This window comes from Dermacentor silvarum, chromosome 3 (assembly GCF_013339745.2).
Source record: "Dermacentor silvarum isolate Dsil-2018 chromosome 3, BIME_Dsil_1.4, whole genome shotgun sequence".
NCBI classification, from domain to species: Eukaryota; Metazoa; Arthropoda; class Arachnida; order Ixodida; family Ixodidae; genus Dermacentor; species Dermacentor silvarum.
Window position 1 is genome coordinate 147652085 of NC_051156.1, and position 19444 is coordinate 147671528.

General features: G+C 45.9%; 1 protein-coding gene across 1 annotated transcript in view; it reads left to right on the forward strand.

Annotated features, from left to right (window-relative positions):
- The first annotated feature begins 18411 nt into the window (after nt 1-18411).
- Nucleotides 18412-19444, forward strand: part of LOC119445890 (nose resistant to fluoxetine protein 6-like) — a 55001-nt gene continuing 53968 nt past the window's right edge. The window contains exon 1 of the mRNA XM_037710190.2: nt 18412-18498. The gene's annotated coding sequence lies outside the window, so the exon portion shown is untranslated. The remainder of the gene's footprint in view (nt 18499-19444) is intronic.

Here is a 19444-nt window from a genome sequence, read left to right on the forward strand (position 1 = left end):
CGCCAGGCCGCGATGACTTCAGTTGCGTATCTCATTATTCAGAAGCACGCGAACTTTAACCCTCATAGGCTGTCGGGCATCGTTTCCTACAGTTGGGTGATTCTGCGTAAGATCGGCAGGGCATATCAGGTCGACATCTTTTATGTTTCTTTTAAAAATGTACGTCGATTTTTATCCTGCGGGAACATCAAACGGAGTGCCTTCACTGAAAAAAAAAAGCACTTTCTTGCGAAGAGAAACATTCAGGAGTTCGTTTTGCCTCTATTACAGATCTTGCCTAAAGGGGCAATTATTGCCAAATAGTCGTTCCTTAGGTCGGATGAACATGTTTTAATTTATAACATTGCTTTAGTGACGTGCTTGGAAGCAAACATTTTCCTATGCTACCGTATTAATCATCGACCAAAAAATCTGAAATTTGGCTTATGCAGCAATTTCGCACTAACTCGCATGCTTCCCTCTCATGAGTTGTTAAAGTCACAACAACGAGAGTTATTTGGAGCGTAGAAGTGTCTTTTCTCTGACTGTGACGTTGAATCCATATTCCTAGACAGCTTTTGTTGTATGTTAAGTTTTATCTATATTCATGCTGTCAACCAAGAAACTTATGCTTTGAAAATCAAATAAAACATAAGGCCTAATTTGAACTTAAAGAAAATCAGATCTTACAGCCGATAATCTGTTCCATGAAGATATGCAAAAACGTGTTACAACATTTTACTACATTTTATACGGCATGGCAACAAACGTATCTAACTTTCCGCGTTACTTGAGTGTGCGTGGTTGATAAGGCAACGCGCATCTCATAGCAAACAAGCGGTCACGTTAAAGAACCCCAGGTGGTCGAAATCTCCGTAGTCCCCCACTACGGCGTGCCTCATAATCAGATCGTGGTTTTGGCACGTACAACCCCATAATTTTCAAGCGGTCGTAGTTTCTCTGAAATAAACATAATTGGAAATATTTAGAGACACAAACAGTTTGTTGAAAATAGTACAGAAGATATTCCGCCAGTAACTATTTTTTGTGCGCACTATAGTCTTCCTGTATTTCTTTTTAAAAATTTCTTGTGCGTTGTTCCTTTCATGTGTGACGTGTTGTTTAGATCAATGCCATATTTACTTTCCTGAACAAGAAGTTCAAGAATTCCTGTTACAGAAAATCAGATCAGGAATAACGGCAGCTTATGGCACGAGCAGCAAGACTTCACCATCTGTTCATTTCGCAGATTATGGATGATCAATTTCTGATTTTGAAATAATTTCGTAATACAGCACCAATCTCCCTCCATTTCCCGCAAGCGGTGTTCTTTGGCAGTAAAATGCAAAGCTGAGAATTTTCTCTGAACAGGTTAAGCACCACCCACTTTACTCATATGTGCTCATAGCACCTGACATATTCTATATAGGGCAAGCCATGTGGCCATTATGGCATTATACAAAGTCGCCCAGCTCACGGTCTCATGGCAGTATAGACGAATGCATGCGGTACTGAATGTGACGTGCGCAAAGAACGTCGACCTTGGCTGCTTGTAATCCTCAGGACAACATGAAGCTATCGGTGCCACAAGTTTGCGCAATGTGGGTTCTACGATGGAGCTACATTCGCACGTAGTCTTTTTGTGGTGTCTGAATTGGCGGTAAAGTGACCCATTGGTCGCAAACATATAACAGCGCATTGTAATTCCAAGCACCGTGCCCGGGTGGCGCCTCAAGAAGACTTCTTGAATACCTAAGCAGCTAATAAATGAATGTCGGTGCTGAAAGGATTCCTTTTATAATTTTGTGTATAGGGAACTTACAATGAGCTGGTGGCGCCACACTGCGGGAGCAAGGGGAAGCGTCTCGCGTGCTTTATGCAGCAGCCGGCTCATGAATCGAGCCGTGCCAGGTTATTAGTGGAGCTTTGCATTGTCACGTATGAATTGCGGCGCCGTAAATTTCTGCAAGAACTGCCCACCTGGAACGAAGTTTGTCAGTTTTCCGGCGTCAGCATGCTTCAGAGACCAGCGGCATCGCTGGATTCGCAGCGAACGCCGTGTGAAGTAAGTGATCCCGGACATGTTTATAAACTGCATGCTGTCGCTAGTTCGCTGTGAATTTACGCTCCACGCAAGTAAATCTTGCTTGCAAAGCCTTGCACGCAAGTAAATCTTGCGGAACAGTGAGGAAGGAACCGAATGGCAGCCGGCAAAGTGGTCACGAGTCTTCATTCTACATTTCCAAAAGCCATCGCCGGATCCAGCTGCAGCTTTGTACGGTCCTGCTTTTTTTCCGCCAACCGACCGCAAAACTTCGGCGATAGCCGAGGACAATAGTCCTCGCTAGCTGAGGTTATTAGGTTTTTCCCGTGTTTAACTATGGTCCCTAGAATATTAGCTAGTCTGCCGTCCGCCAACGGGAGCGAGGACTGTTTCCGAATGACGGTGGCGGTGGCGCTGCGAGCAGTCCTCTAGCACAGAGAAATCAGGAATTATGATCTTTAATGAAGAGACGAGTAACTTCGTGGTGTCAATTCAACAGCCAGTAATACCCATAGTGAAGCAATATAAGTACTGCAACGTACACATAAACGAAGGAAAGAATTACTCAAGCAACCACCAAGATAATCTGAAAATAAAGGGGAAACGGCATGCAGCAATAGTCAAACGAAGAGCACCGTGGCGACAATAAGTATGAGGTGGTGCGTGGAATCTGTAAAGAAGTAATGGTGCCAGCGCTAACATTCGCAAATGCCATTCTATGCTTAAAATCGGATATCTTGTCGGGTTTGGAAGTTAACCAAAGATCAGTAGGCCCGTTGGCTTTGGGAGCCCACGGTAATACCACAAATGAGGCAGTGCAGGGTGACATGGGCTGGGCCACTTTTGAAGTCCGAGAAGCACAGAGCAAAATTGAATGAATGAATGAACTTTTATTTCCCTTTTTAAGAAAGGGGAGGGTCCGGGGGGGAGAGAGGGAGGCCTGTGTGCTCCAGTCTTAGCACCTTGTGCTGCCAGACGTCCGCCTACCAGTCGTGGTAGGCCTCCGCTACCTCCTCAGCCCACCTCAGGACTCGGTCCTGCAGGGTGGGATCGGAGCTGCGCAGGGCAGTCTCCCACAGCTCCTCGCTACTAATTAATGGTTTGAGGTTGCGGGGGGGGGGGATATTTGATGGGGCATTTCCACATTATATGGGAGAGATCTGCTGTTTGGACAGGGCAGAAGCGACACTTGGGTGTCGGGTATGTGTCGGGAAAGAATAAGTTCAAAGTGCGTGGGGTAAGAAAAGTGCGAGTTTGTAGTTGGCGCCACAATATTTCTCTCTGGCGCGTGCTCGACACAGAGAGAGGTGGATACGTTAGGCGTTGGTGTTTGTAATGTGTGGAAATTTCATGGAATGTGATGAGTGCGTCTTTATTGGTCTGTTGTTGGGAGTCATTGGCTTCTGGGGTAAGGCCCACATTTCCGTCCACTCGGTCCGTGAATCCTCGAGCAGCGGCATGAGCCATTTCGTTGCGTGGTAGTCCTTGATGTGCTGGAGTCCAGATGAGAGCGATGTAGTTTTTTGCCGGGTGAGCGACTAGTAGAGAGTGCGCGAGGTTTGTAATGTAGCCGCTACTGAAGTTCTGGATAGCAGTCTTCGAGTCACTGATGATGACATCGCAATCAGGTAGCCCTGATGCGAGTGCAATGGCGGCCTCTTCTGCGTCGCCCGCTGAGGTGGGCCTGACTGATGCTGAACAAACAGTGTTGCCCTGCTTGTCTACGACCGCTAAAGCATAACGATGTTTAGTTTTATAGGCTGCGGCGTCCACGTAGTAAACTCCTTCTGCCTGTCCATAGCTGCGTTGTAGCGCCTTGGCTCGAAGTTTCCGGCGTTCGACGTGAAATTCGGGATGCATGTTTCTGGGTAGAGGTTGGATGTGGTATTGGCCGTGTATGTTCGGAGGAAGTTGATGTCGCTTGTTCTCGTTGAGTGGTGGGGCGTAGTGAAGTTGTCTCAGGATCTCACGCCCAGCTGCAGTGGTGGAGAGTCTGTGATATTGCGATGATAGATGTGCTTCGGTTAATTCTTCAAAGGTATTGATTGTGGCTGTGGCCATCACCCTCTGTGTGGATGCTCTAATCGGAACACCAAGAGCGACTTTGTGTATCTTGCGGATCAAGCAGTTTACAGTGTCCGCTTCGTTCCTAGAGAGTGAGAGATATGGTAGTGCGAAGGTGATTTTGCTTAGGACAAAAGCTTGGATGAGCTGAATCAGTTCCTTCTTTCGAAGCCCTCCGTGTTATTGGAGATCCTTCCTATGAGGCGTAGCGTGTTATCTACTGTTGTTTGTAGTGCTTGCAAGGTACGCTGATTTGCTCGGTTGCTTTGAAGGTGAAGACCTAGCACCCTTATCCTGTCTACCTGGGGTATGGAGTGCCCTTCAACTGTGAGGTCGATATTCGGGGGCGATGTCCTGAAGCGTCTCGTGGGGGGCAGAAGGAGAAGCTCTGATTTGGTGGGCGAGCACCTAAGGTTCAAGTCGTGACCTACTTGTTCGATCTGGTCAATGGCTGCTTGGAGGGTGTCTTGGATGTGCCCGTCCGAACCTCCGGTTATCCACAGCGTAATATCGTCCGCGTACAGTGAGAATCTGAGGTCGGGAATCTTCTTTAGAGCGAAAGCTAAAGGTCGCATAGCCAAATTGAAGAGGAGGGGGGAGAGTACTGCCCCTTGGGGCGTACCAGTGCTTCCTAAACGTATCTGACCTGATTGTTCGCTGCCTAATTGGAGCGTTGCAGTGCGCTTCGTCAGGAAGCTGCATATATAACGGTAGATTCGCTCTCCACAGTTTATACTGTTAAGTTCGCGTAGAATGGCCAAGTGGGACACATTATTGAAGGCTCCCTTGAGGTCGAGGCCCAGCAACGCTTTTGTGTCGCGTGCGTCAATCGGTTCAATGATATCTTGTTTGAGCCTTAGCATGACATCCTGGCAAGAAAGAGACTTGCGAAATCCAGTCATTTCCGAGGGGAAAAAGCGATGATCTTCGATGTATTTGGAAAGGCGTAGGTGGATTACGTGCTCCAAGATCTTCCCTATGCATGAGGTGAGAGAGATGGGACGGAAGTTATCAATGTGAATTGGCTTATTCGGCTTGGGAATGAAGATCACCTTGGCTGCTTTCCATTGTTGGGGTATCTCGCCCTCTTCGAGACAGTGGTTGTAATACTCGGTGAGTTTGCGTATGGATTGCTCATCGAGGTTGCGAAGCGTCTTATTTGTCACAGAGTCTGGACCTGGTGCCGTGGTAGTTCGTACTTGGTTGAGGGCATGTCGAACCTCCGCTTCTGTGATGGCGCTGCAAAGTTCCTCATTGGGTTCACCAGTATAGTCGGGCATGGGGATTTGCGTAGGAGGGGGCATATGTTTGGAAGCCAAGTTATAGTTTTGAAGAAAGGCTCAGGAACGTGGATGTAAATAAATGGGCGGCTAAAGTGCACAAGCACCTCTACATGAAAAGCGTGGACACAGAATGTAGGAGAGGTCAAGGAAGTTGGCAACCAAGTGCAGGATAATCGAAGCTGTAAATAGACAACCAGGAGTCATCAGAAAGAAAGTGATAGAAATAGAGACTGTGAATTGGATGCAAAGAATGGAAACAAAAAGCACAATGGAGATTTACAAGAATGAGAAGAAAGAAATTAGAAAGGAAAATCTGTACGATAACACAAAGGGCAGTGCCTTGCTATTTGAGGCTCGAGCCGGTTGCCTAAGGACGAAAACATATCGGAACAAATATTCGGAACTAGATGAGGCATGTGCATGCTGCAGTAAAGATACAGAGACCACTCAGCACATCCTGATGGAATGCGACGGGATCCACCCAGCGAGAACCGTAGTTAACGTGCAACTCCCAGAAGCGCTTGGGTTTAAAGTGGAAGGAAACAAACACATCAGCTGAAGAGATAACGAAGAGACGATTAGAGTACTGGTGGGAAAAAAAGCAGGGAAAAGATGGATACGACTTGATCTCCTAATATCATAGGTAGCGGTAAAAGGTAAATTTTTGAAAAAGAATAAGAATAAGGAGAGGTAAACAAAAATGCTAGATAAAGCACATGTACTCGTATGTTATACCTGATTAAATCAAGCAGGCTAGGTGACTATTTGTCGCCGTCCCATTTCAAATTTTATGCCAATAAATCATCAGCATGCTAGAGCGCGGTCGGTGCTTTGCCGCTCGGCTGCGTGCTGGCGAAGCGCGCTCGCGTTCGGCGCAGTTTAGCTATTCCTCTTTTTTTTCATGATTTACTGCCGCTGCGTACTTGTGCCGCATTAGAGCAATATTTGTTCCGGGTGTGATGGGATGTTTTGGGTGCGTAATGTGGCATTCATTCGAGATTACTTTTTGCTGAGCCGCATCACAAGCATGCCTGTGTACTTCTACCTTGCACGCCGACTGCCTCAAAACCAAATGAAAATTAAACAATGACAACTTTCTTCAGAGGATTTTTTTACTTAGCACAAGCAATAATGAAATACTAGAAAGCGGTTTCCTCAGAACACAAAGCGACTGCGCAGCTTTGAATACGTTGAGCACTGAATTTATTTATTCATGCAATACTGCCAGCGGCCCTTTGGCAGTTATGGTCGGAGTGGTTGTAAGTTAAACAAAAAAGAAGACATTAGGTACAGGTATGCCATTCGGCATACTAAAGGGTAAAAAATAATTATAAAAACGCGTTTGTTCGTTCCAAACCTATATACAAGACAAAGAGAAAGCACTTCCAGTTAAGGGTGAGCAAAACAGCAAAAACAAATTATAAAGATAATAATAAAGAACCTTTAGAAAATAGTGTAAACAAATTACACCACACAACAACCAATGAATTGGCAAGAGGTTCGTGAATAAAAAGAAAAATAATAGAAAAACACAATTACAAGGCCGCTTAGCTTGCGTCTCCGAAGTGATGCAATTCGTGAAATGCAGTTATTTGCATCTTCTCATTTTCAAATGTTTTAGCTTTTCTTTCTTTGCTGTCGTCTCATTATTGCGAGACTTCATGAAAAACCGGAGACGCAGAAGAGTAAAACTTCACTATCTCACAAGTGATTTGCTGTCTATGTTCAGGACAGGCTGGGGCAGGAAAATGAGCCTGAGCAAGAAATTAATTAAAGACGAGAATGTTTTCATTATGCACTCTATTTACACAGAAAAATGTTGTGAAGTTGTCTTCAGGTCTATATATATATATATATATATATATATATATATATATATATCGTAATATTAATGCTTAGAGGGCTTGAGTGGTACAGCAAGCCTCCATTGTCAAACTGCGATGTGAAGGCTGAAGCTTCGCTGTTAGCTATAGCTGTCTGCTTTTCAGTTGTCAGCAACAGCGCACATTCCTTATATAAGGTTTTCTTTAAAATCTGCCTTGCCGTGTACCCTGCTACACAATGTACAAGCATGTCATGGCTTCTTGCAGTCATAAGAGCAGTGCGGTCTGACAAAATGCTTCTGCGCAATGCACAGCATTCCAATGAACTTTCGGCATCGCCAAAGCTTTCCTGGATCATTCAATTCGTTCAGTATTAAAATCTTATTTTCTGGTCCCACCTTGGGAACATAGACCAGTGGAGTGATAAGTTCTGGAGCACAGTTTTCTTTTTTAATTGGTTTTGCAAGGTTATAGAATGCCAGTGAATAAGTAAAAACTGTACAGCAGTAGGGTAATGGTGAGTTCCAGAAGATTGCCCGACAATGTCAAAGAAATTTTCAAGTTTGTCCTGGCTCAAACATGCAGTAAGTATGTGCTTGAAGCCAATGCTACTTAGGTATGAAAGCAAGTTCAACGTGCTTTCGATTGTTCCTCGGAGGCCAAGCAGACCTCGTAAGCACACACGGTCAACGTAAAGGCACATTCCCAGTTGCAATCGCGACCAGATGCGCGACTGATCCCGTCGCAAAACGAAGTTGTTTGACGGTCGCTTAGGTTGAGAAGCGAGGACTTTCGGCCAACCGCACTACCGCACACTGCCATGCACTGCTCGCTCGAGCGAAGAGCGTAGCATTAGGGCTGCTCGCAGCGCCCTCTGCGCTTTCATCCAGGAAGCGTCCTGCCCTCTCCATACGGCGCGGTGTGCGGACGGCAGACTAGCCCATAGTCTAGGGACCATAGTTTACCAATTTGTGCAAAGCAAAAAAACACAGTCACCTTTGGAGCGCAGGCAGCTAGACAGGCGCGAGAGCAGCGCTTCAAAGCCCGAAAATTTATTTCTGCATGTCGTGTGCACGTCGTGCACATCGTGCGTCAGCGAATGCTTCGATAGCGATGATTCTTTTAGACACTATCGCTCGCACGGTGTCGTAGGAATGTCGCGTTAATGGGTGCCTTTTCTGCATCACTGGAAAGTTACATTGAATGACAGCTGCACATTTCCATCAGCGGGGGTGCAACACTTCAACACGAGTACCAAGACACAATGCTCGCCTTGTAGCCGTCGCGTACGACGCACAAAACAAGGCATAGCGGAAACAAATGTCAATTTCATGCACGCGTCCTTTTTTTTTATTTCTTCCCTCACTTCTCGCTGTCTGCTTTTACCACGCTCGATAACCCTGCTTACGACTCCCCCTATTCCGGCTCACTTTGATGACTCCGCCTCTATACGGAGGTCCGCACCGATGCAAGCGGTCATAGCATAGGCGCTGTTCTAGCACAACAGCAGCATGGACACGACCGAGTGATAGCTTGCGCCAGCCGACTTCATTCGAGGTCCGAGCAGAACTACTCCATCACCGAGAGGGAATGTCTCGCTCTTGTCTGGGCCGTCGCAAAATTTCGACCCTACCTCTATGGCCGACAGTTCTCTGTTGCCACTGACCACCATGCACTATGTTGGGTTTCATCCCTGAAAGATCCAACTGGCCACCTCGGTCGCTGGGCCTTGCGGCTCCAGGAGTACTCCTATTCCGTCATCTACAAGTCTGGTCCCTTACATGAGTTTGCGGACTGTCTATGCCGTCAGCCGGTGGACCCACCCGACTGTGATTTCCTTGTTACAATACGTATAATGGCAATACGTATAAACGGGGTGGCGAGAAATAGTCACCTAGCCTGCTTGATTAAATCAGGTACTATACATGTTTTTATCTAGCATTTTTCTATGCATTCCTTTAATCTTTATTTTTCTCTCAAAATCTAGCTTCAACCGCTACCTATGACTGTAAAATCAAATCAGGTCTTATCAGGTCTTCCCTGCTTTTCCCCCACCAGTGCTCTAAACGTCTCTTGCTTATCTCGATGGCTGACCGGGTGATACTCCCGTCCACTTTAAACCCAAGCTCTTCTAGAAGGTGTACGTTACCTACTGAGGTGACTGTTTGGGCATGTTGGTAGGACATGAATAAACTTTATGCGCAACCTGTTTTCACTGGGTAAATTCCTTTGCATTCCATTAGGATGTGCTGAGTGGTCTCCGCATCTTTGCGGCAGCGTACCTAGGCCTCATCTAGTTCCGAATATTTGGTCCGATAATTTTTCTCTTTAGTCAACCGGCTCGAGCCTCAACTAGCAAGCCACTGCCCTTTGTGTTATCGTAGAGATTTTCCCTTCTAATTTCTTTCTTCTCATTCTTGTCAATTTCCACTGTTCTAATTGTTTTCATTCTTTGCATCCAATTCACGGTCTCTATTTCTCTCATTTTCTTTCGGATGACTCCTCGTTGTCTATTAACAGTTTCAATTATCCTTTACTTGGCTGCCAACTTATTTGACCTCTTCCTCCATTCTGCGTCCACGCTTTTCAGATACAGATACTTGTGCACTTTGGCCACCCATTTATTTTCATGCATGTTTCTGAGTCTTTCTTCAAAACTAATTTTGCGCTGTGCTTCCCTGACTTCAAAAGAGGCCCAACCCATATCACCCTGCACTGCCTCATTTGTGGTTTTACTGTGGGTTCCCAAAGCCAACCGGCCTACTGATCTTTGGTTAACTTCCAACCCCGACAAGAAATCCAATTTTAAGTTCAAAATCGCATTTGAGAACGTTATCGCTGGCACCATTACTCCTTTTCAGATTCCATGCATCACCTCATACTTACTGTGGCCCACAGTGCTCTGGGCTTTATTATTACTGCATTACGCTTCCCCTTTATTTTCAGATTATTTTGGTAGGTGGTTGAGCATGTCTTTCCTACGTTAATGTATACGATGAGGTACTTATATTGCTTGACTCTGGGTATGACTTGTTGTTGAATTGACCCCACGTAATTACTTGTCTCTTCATTAAAGGTCATAATCCGTGATTTCTCTGTGCTAAACTTAAAGCCTAGATTTGTCGCTGCGTTGCCACAGATAACCACAAGTGTCTGTAATTCTCTTGTATTGTCCGCTAGTACCACTATGTCGTCCGCATGCACTTGTCTGGAGACCTTCTGTGGCACCATTTGTCCATTACTCATATAGGATAAATCAAACCGTAATTGGCTGTTTTCCAGTCGTCTTCCTTTGTCTTTAACATAAAGAGTGAACAACAATGAAGACAGAGGACATCCTCGCTTTAGTCCTTCATGAATTCCAACCACTTGATTACCTTTTCTATCTTTCCATACAATTTGTACTAGGTTCTCTCTATATATCTCCCTTAGTAGCTTCACAAAAACGTAACCCCTTTATCCCCCCCCCCCCAGTGTAGGGTAGCAAACCGGAAACTCATTTCTGGTTAACCTCCCTGCCTTTCCTCTCTCGCTTGCTCTCTCTCTCTCTCTCTCTTCACAAAATCGTCATCTATGGCTTCGTGCTTCAGGATATGCCATAACAATAGTCTTTCTACGTTGTCGTAGGCTCCTTTAATATTTAGAAATGCTATCGAAAAAGATCTATTCTGAGCTATTGAAAAGTCTATGCACCGAGTTAGTACACATATTATCTTCTAAGCGTCTGCCTGGTCTGAACCCTTTCTGTAGTTCCTTCAGTCAATCATTTATTTGCACCCACTTCGACAGTTCTAACTTTATGTCTTGTATTGCCATTCTATACATATCACCCACGTTACTCTAACTGGCCTGTGCGAGCTCGGCTTATCCTTACCTTCTTTGCCATTGTAGATGAGGTTATCTTGCTTTCGCGCTATCCAACCGGAATTTTCTTCGTTCTAATCACTTGCTCTATGGCATTAGTCAGCAGTGCCTGGCTCTTTGCATTGGGATTTTATTGTGTCCTGCTGCCGTGTTATTAGGGACATTTTATGCTTACTTTTTCCAATAAAAGCTTTCTATGCTAAGTTTTGATCGCTCATGCTTCTCTGTTGTTGCTGGATCTGTTGTATACCCTACGCTTTTTTGGGCCAAAGTTACCTCTAAGGATGTCTGTGATGAAACGCAGCGCATCGTCTGCTTCGTAGAACTAACCGTCTACAACCTTTATAGCCGTTTCCGAGTATTTAGTTGGAGCTCCGAGTTCTTTCATATGGTTTCAGAATCTTTTGTAGCCTGAGCTACACTGACCGAGGTTGAGCAGTTTCGCGTGGCTCCTGGAGAGCCGTGCTGCACATGCGCGAGGAGCAGTGATGTCACACGGCGCACAGCTGGCGCGCCAGGCGTTTGCCCGGCGTTTGCGCTGGGCGTTTGCGCTGGGTGTTCGCCAGTGTGGTATAGCCATGCAGAAGGAGAGCGAAATTGCTGCTCAGCGGCGCAGAAGAGCGGAGAAGCTTAACTCATCGGATCCCGAAGTAGTTACCTGGCAATTAGCCGTTGAGCGTAGGAAGAACGAACAGAAGACGGCTAAACGCGTTGCGGAGACACCGGAGCAAAGGTAGGAACGTCTAGCAAAGTGGCGCCGCCAGGAGGCTGAGCGACGTGCCCGACCATCTCAGCAGCAGCAACAACAAAACGCCGTCGATGACGTCAAGACTCGCCGATTGACTGACTATATGGTGAAACTTAGCGAAAGCTCCAGTGCGACTCGGAACTTCGAGACGCACTTCGTAAACAATCCGTTTGGATATGTGTGCGACGTGTGTGAAAGGCTGTAGTACATGAAGACTTCACGCCGGTAAGTAGTGCCATGCGTGAAACGTTGAGTTTAGCGGCGCCGCCTGAGTAGGGTGAAACCGTGGCGCGGGTTTGTACAACATGCAAGAACTCTCTCGTTAAGCAGAAGATTCCACCCTTTAGCGTTACCAATGGGTATTGTTACCCACCCATGCCACCAGGTCTTCCGGTTCTGAACGATGTGGCCGACTTAGCTCACGCTACGTAAATACTGGCATAGCCGAGCTAAGCCATTGCTTATTTTTTCGGGCGCCTTTGTCTGTTTTGTGAATGCTATGCATCCAACTTTCACTTACGAATTTAATTTTCTCTTGCACGAGCTCACTCGCCACCCTTTTCTTTTCTCGGTATTTGGTCTATCTAAGGAGCACCTCTTCTTCGTGTAATGTCAACTTTTTGCCTTCGTGGTGATCCCTAGACGGCTGCTTACGCTCTTGAATAGCTTGCTTTATTTCCTTGCTCCGCCATTTACGCGGTTTCCTCTTTCCAATCCAACATTTTTTTGCCGTGTCTGTCTTATTTCCTGCTGCATAACGTCTACCAGTTCCTTATATTACCAGAGTGCTGTACGAAAAGCCTCAATTTTCTTCTCTATGTTTTTGCGATCTCCGTTATTTGCTCTTCATTCATGTTTAGAAATTCTGATTCTATTGGTTCGTGTTTTGCATTAATATCACTCCCGAACATTAATAGTAAATGTCTATGATCGCTATCAACGCATTTTTTTTTCATTTTCGTCTATTATCATTTGGTCTAGTTGTTCGTAGACTATTCCTGAAACTAAGGCGTAGACGATACATGACTGCCTGTCTCCGCATTGCCGCGTTACCTGTTCATGACACATAGTCTCACTGTTAACTACTATAAGGTTCTCTTCATCACACAGATCCAGCGCTAGAGAATCGTTGTAATCAGTATATCGGTCGAAATCTTCCATGTGCGCGTTCATATCTCCCACTAATATCACCTGTCCCAATTCCTTGAACTTAATAATATTGCTTCTAGTGCAATCAACCAAGTCCTTATTTCTTCCTCTGCTATTACTACCTCACTATAGGTAAGCTACTCCCAGCCAAGTCTTTTTGCCTTGCCAAGTGCCGCTAATCCATAAATGCTCCTTACATGTCTATTTTACCCTTTGTCATATCAGACCTTGCCTAACTAGTATGCCTATGCCTCCACCTTTCCTTGACCCGATCGTTCTGTTGCACCCTTCTCATAGAAAATTGTCAATAACAGGCGGCTGCTCCGAATCTCGTAGATGCATTTCGGTCAAGGCGTACACGCTAATCGCTTCGTCATTCAGCCGCGTTTGAATTTGCAGCCATTTTTCTTGCTTGCGACCACCCTGCATGTTAATGTAACAACTTTTACCTGCTCTACTCTTATCCTTGGTGCGTCGTTTCCTAACTGCTTGCGGTCTAATTCTGCCATATACTGGTGTGTCGCTACATTCAATACGTTATCTTGCTTTCTGGGTGTCTGGGGTCCGCCTAAAGAAGGGTCACTCGTCAACTTGGGTCACTACCAAGTGACCCAAGTTGGCGGAACAACGGTTACGTAGATAGAAAGGTAGATAGATAGCAGAGCCAATTGTACGCTTACTGCGAGCACTGATTCTTGCACAGAGAGATGTACCGCAACAGTTGGGAACCCGTTGCACGACTAAATGACTTTGACAAGTGGTCGTGTAGGTAGGTGTTTACTTGGAAGCTTCTCTGCAGGTCGCAAGGCGGTATATTGCACGATTTTGCTTTGTTTATTTAAAAATGCATTTGGTGAAGCTCTATGAAACTGAAAATAGAGTTCTCCACTTATTAGGGTCAAAACGAACTGTTGCGCTTTGGGGTAGCGTATAGGCCTGAAATCCTCCAGGCATAGAGATGAGTACGTCCGGGAGTAGAAGCGATAAAAAAAAGTGTTTCTTTAGATATAACATAGGCTCCAGATAAGTGATCCCACTCCGCGTAGGAGCGCTTTAGATGTCTGAGCTCACTACATGTCAAAGCGCACACATGTCAGCACACGTCAGGACACATTCACTACACCAAAGGTGCCCGCTTTTAAAGCAGTTCATTTCCCCCTTTCACTCGTCGAGGGAATTTAATGTCCTTCTTCTCGGCCAATTGGAACTGTCGCACAGTCCACCAAATTTCACTCCGCCCCCAATAGCGTCGTAGCATACGACGCAACCACGTCGCAATCTGGGAACCTGAAGTCGACGCAGTTCTCACGGAAGTCCTCGACGTTGACCCCATGCATGAATTAGTGGGCTCTCCCTGACGGTCAGCTTGCAGCGACCTGGGAAGCCTGGCCTTCACGGTGGTTACCGCGTCTACAGAATCAGGTGGTTGTGGTCACCTTGAAGGGACCTTCTTTGTTGACCCGTAAACAGTCGGCGCCGGGGCTCCGTCATCATCTATGCGGGCGCTGGTCAAGTGGTCGCTTCGTGGGAAGTATTCAAAGAATGACCATTGCGTTTTGAAGCATAACAGTGGAAACAAAAAAATTACACAACGCTGCAGTAAAGACAATATTTTGCATTTAAAAAGTACAAACAAGTAATTGCTTTGACAGTGGCTAAATTAATACTTGTAGTCGCACAGCCACAACCCCGCGAACGACACCTTCCTGAGTAGTGCTTCCTCTTTCTCAAAAATGGCGTCCGCAAGCTTGGTTGTGGTATCGTTCCATGCTGCTCTCTATGCGAAAGGTTCGAATAAGCCGGCTTTGAACATACTTGGAGCAGTACGGAAGGAGCGCGGCAGACGTGAAGAAATTCAAATTCAGAAAACGGATGAACTTAACAATCTTCATACAACGATAGGACGCAACACATCAAGGAAAAAATACAGGTGAAAGGAAAGAGCGCTCTTTCCTTTCACCTGTATTTTTTCCTTGATATGTTGCGTCCTATCGTTGTATGAAGAATGTACCAACTAGCCCAACAACAAGTTTTATTAAGAACTTAACAATGTCACCGTGAGCGCACCATCTACAAGTAGATGTTAAAAGAGGAATCAAGAGATGGCGCCACTCGGCCAGTGACACGCTGGCCGAGTGCTTTCATTATGATAGCAATTGTATGGACACTCCTGGCGCATTTCTGCCGTCGCTGTCGCCGTGAGGTTCCGTATAAAGTCCCAGGGCGATAACATCATCGCCGCGCGCCATATGCTGTATGTGGAAGTGAAGGCGTGAGAGGGTGAGCCGGCGATTGCCGCTCAATCTCGCGCACGCAAGGGAGGGAAAGGGGAAGCAAGCGCGCAGTCTTTCATTCGTGCGCCACGCTCCGGCGGGAGGGGGGAGCGGATGCCTTCTACTCCGGGCGGCCCGAGCAGCCGCGTGGGACTGCCTGGGCCGCAATACAACACTACTATCCTTACTTCGCATAGCTATCCACTAATTTGCTACCGCAATCGATGCTTCACCTTTCGGGCGAAACTGCGCCTTTTTCTTTCTGAACCCTCCGATTCCGCAGTCTCTGTGACCCTGCTTCTCCTCGGTATATTGGAGTATCTTAAGGACGCACGCCTTATTAAAGACGCACAGCGAACACTGCTGCGATCACAACCGCTGATTTTGCTGCAAAGTTGCAGTCTGCGCAGATGCTGCCACCGCCTGCGCGGTAGCGTTCGCCGCTACCAAAAGCATGACACGAAGGCGCACCTTCAACATGTGTTCGCCCTCCAGATTGGTCAAAATAACCTGTATAGCTTCCTTCTTTCTCGGGTTTTACGTGCCAAAACCAGTTCTGATTATGAGGCACGCCGTAGTGGAGGGCTCCGGATTAATTTTGAACACCTGGGTTTCTTTAACGTGCACTACAAAGCAAGCACACGGGCATTTTTGCATTTCGCCTCCATCGAAATGCGGCCGCCGCGGTCGGGATTCGATCCCGCGACCTCGTGCTCAGCAGCGCAACGCCTTAGCTGACTGAGCCACCCCGACGGGTAACCTGTAGCTTCCACAGTATCTATCTATCTATCTATCTATCTATCTATCTATCTATCTATCTATCTATCTATCTATCTATCTATCTATCTATCTATCTATCTATCTATCTATCTATCTATCTATCTATCTATCTATGGTTTAGTTGTTCCGTGCAGCACTGTGGAAGGTACAGGTTGCACGGAACAACTAAACCATAGTTAGATAGATAGATAGATAGATAGATAGATAGATAGATAGATAGATAGATAGATAGATAGATAGATAGATAGATAGATAGATAGATTGATACCGAAAAGTGCATGAGGTATCCAAAGAATGCTAATCGCAGAAATATTTTCTAACGGATAGTCTGATACGAAATACTAACCCAACCTGCAAGAACGCTGCAATGGTATGGAAAGGAATGAGCTTGCCGCATAATTTTAGTTATTACAACGGACACATCACTGCTTGCCGATGGTGAACAGTACTACCGCTGGGTCGTGATGGTGGACAAGGACAAGGTTATCCGTGCCATAGTGCGTCGCTTTTAATTATATCTTTCAATTTGCTTCTTTTACCTGTTATGGAATACATATGAGGAAACATCTTTGCGAGATTACGGTAGAACTTGAAGACCACGCACAGATGTGATGTGCGTTGCCATGACCATGTTTCAGCCACGGTATGAGCAAGTGGCCAGCGTATTCCTGGTGCCGCAGTTACCTTTGAGCTGCTCGAATAGATGGCAGCGCCAGAGTTACTTTGAAATGCTGTAATAATATTGTCACCTGGTAGTGACCATCAAGAACACAGTGGCAAAGCTGTGAAGGACTAAACGAACTCTTTATTGGGCGAACATGTGCCCGCAAGAGCATGGGACACTCGAAGCACAACGATAGCGGCGAACACAGTCGGCGATCGTCGAAGTCTGATCAGCGGGTCAAGTGCGTCGGCTTTTACACATCATTCGTCAAAGGTTCTAGTGTAATCGATGGTGCCCACGTGGTTTCCAGAAAGTACTACCCAATTCGCGTCGCGCATGGAATAAGATTACACGTGGTTCGGTGACAATAGACAGTGGATAGAACCATCGATAACATTCGCGAAATGGCCGATACATGCAGGCACGTCTTGCGCCGAGCGATACCGTTTAACATTTGTTAGCCGGTGAAATGCGGTCTCCGGATACAGATAAAGTATCCGTGTCAATATCTCGGGGCGAAGCTAATTTTAAATTCTCGAATTCAACAACTTCAAGCAGCCTAAGTCACTCCAGGAAAATCGGTCGGAAGTACAGTCGATGTGGAAGCCCAATAAGCAGTTGCCCATGTTCAAGAATTGAATTGAATTGAACCTATATTTTTATCTTGAATACAGTGCAAGAAATTTTAAGGAGCTAAAGGCCCCGCCATGCCTTTTAGAGGCTCTTGGACCCGTAACATATATAGGTATGCATCCGTAGGGAAAGAAACCTCAATCACAAATTTTCTAAGTTAACGCGTGTGTTTTCTGTTCCCTTTTAATCTTAATGCATTAAAACTTTCTGCATAATGCTTATCCTAACACAGTCCCGTTCCCGTGTTAACATTTAGATGAGCCGTTGTTGTTCTCTAGAATCCAAAACGTGGTGTCTACTTTGTGAGGTCAATGAGAGAGAGAACAGTTTAGTGTTGGGAAATGGGCAGAGGTCGGCCGGAAAAGCTTGTATCCAGCCTGTTATTAGGCAACTAAAAATTAAATTATGGGGTTTTACGCGCCAGAACGACCATCTGATTATGAGGCACGCCGTAGTGGGGGACTCCGGAAATTTCGACCAGCTAGGGTTCTTTAACGTACACTTAAATCTAAGTGCACGGGTGTTTTCGCATTTCGCCCCCATCGAAATGCGACCGCCGTGGCCGGGATTCGATCCCGCGACCTGTTATTCGGCAACTAGGAATACTAGGAATAAAGGGTTAGGAAGAGACAAGAAACGCAACTGAGGAAAATAAGGTGACATCGACATACTACTGTGAATGCAAGTAATTATGTAAACGTACGGTACAGGCACCATGTACATTTCTTACATATTCACGACAGGTGCCGTCGGTGGAGTCAATGCTTACGCATGCCAAGTTATGAAAGGTGCAGTAGGGCCAGAAAGATAAAATAGGATGACGTGGACAGGTTTTGGCACAGTGCGCAGCAGGAGTCTATGCGTCGGTGATACAAGGAAACAAGCGTGGGAAAAATGCAAGGGAGTCACGAATACAAATAACCAGCACCGTCATGTGCCCGGAACACGAGTGCCCAAGGTGAGGGCGAGGTTTTTATGTTCAGGCACCGCAAATAGCAAGGCTGCTCTCACTTGGCACTTCCCATCCTGATTTGTTTTTATCACTCGCTATTATGCATTCTATCGCCATTCCCACCTCTCGATCGGTCGCCTCTTAGCGCGTCTTCACCTGCTCAGTGCGATAGATCATGCTTCTTGTGAGCAGTACAACAATCCAAGCGTAGTTCAGCCTTCCTGCGCCCAGGAAAAAAAAAGGTATCTTGTAATTTTCCGTCCTATATATCTTTACTTCACTTAATTACCTTAAAGACCCATAATTTTTGGGTATTACATAAGGGGTGGGTACATGTATACAAAAAGAAGTTATTGGTTAAATATGGCAGTTATATAATCAGAAAATGAAGATGAGCAGGGGGTTGCAGTGACGTCGTGTGGAAGGCCATTCTAGTCTATGGCTGGGCTAGGAAAGAATGATGCAGCTAATCTTGTGGTATGAGCACGTGGACGGCCAACTTGTAGGGGATGACCAATGCGGAGTGAAATGCGTGCCGGAGGGCTGATGTAGGGCGGAATACGAAATGAGCTGAAAAAAAAAAACCTATGGAACAAGCAGATACTGGCGATTCGACGACGGCAAGCAAGATTTGTTAGACCGGACTTCGCTTTTAAAGCTTATATGCTGGTATGGTGTGAATAGCACTTCTATTCCTTTGTTTCCTGCAATGCTGTCCTTTGAAAAGTGGTATGTTCTCTTCCTGATAAGTTTCAGCTATCTGCCACGCAGGGGGGCCTTCTACATAACCTTTATTTGGTGTTCGTTTCTTCTTTTCTCACTGCAAAACGCTATTATTATTTGGCTACAGAAAATGCCTCGCCGTATCTTGCAGCCTGTCGTTTGTGGGAATGTTCCTGCAAGGGTGAAATGCTTTGCACACAGCTCGTCCTGTAGTTTCGCTTTTCGGGTGTATTTTGTTTGTTGTTCGCGATCTTTTTGGCCGCGTACGACATACCTCGCATGTCGAGAGAGGCATGTCTCTGTTATATGTTACATGCTTATTCTCCGTGACACTTGCGTGAAATGGTTTTGCTTGTTTGTTATTCATCTACACTGGTTTATTACTGAGATTTCGCTTTTCTTCGGCTCCTTGTTTTTACTGTAGCTTTTGTGTAATTGTTGTGTAATTTTATGTTGCATATGTGA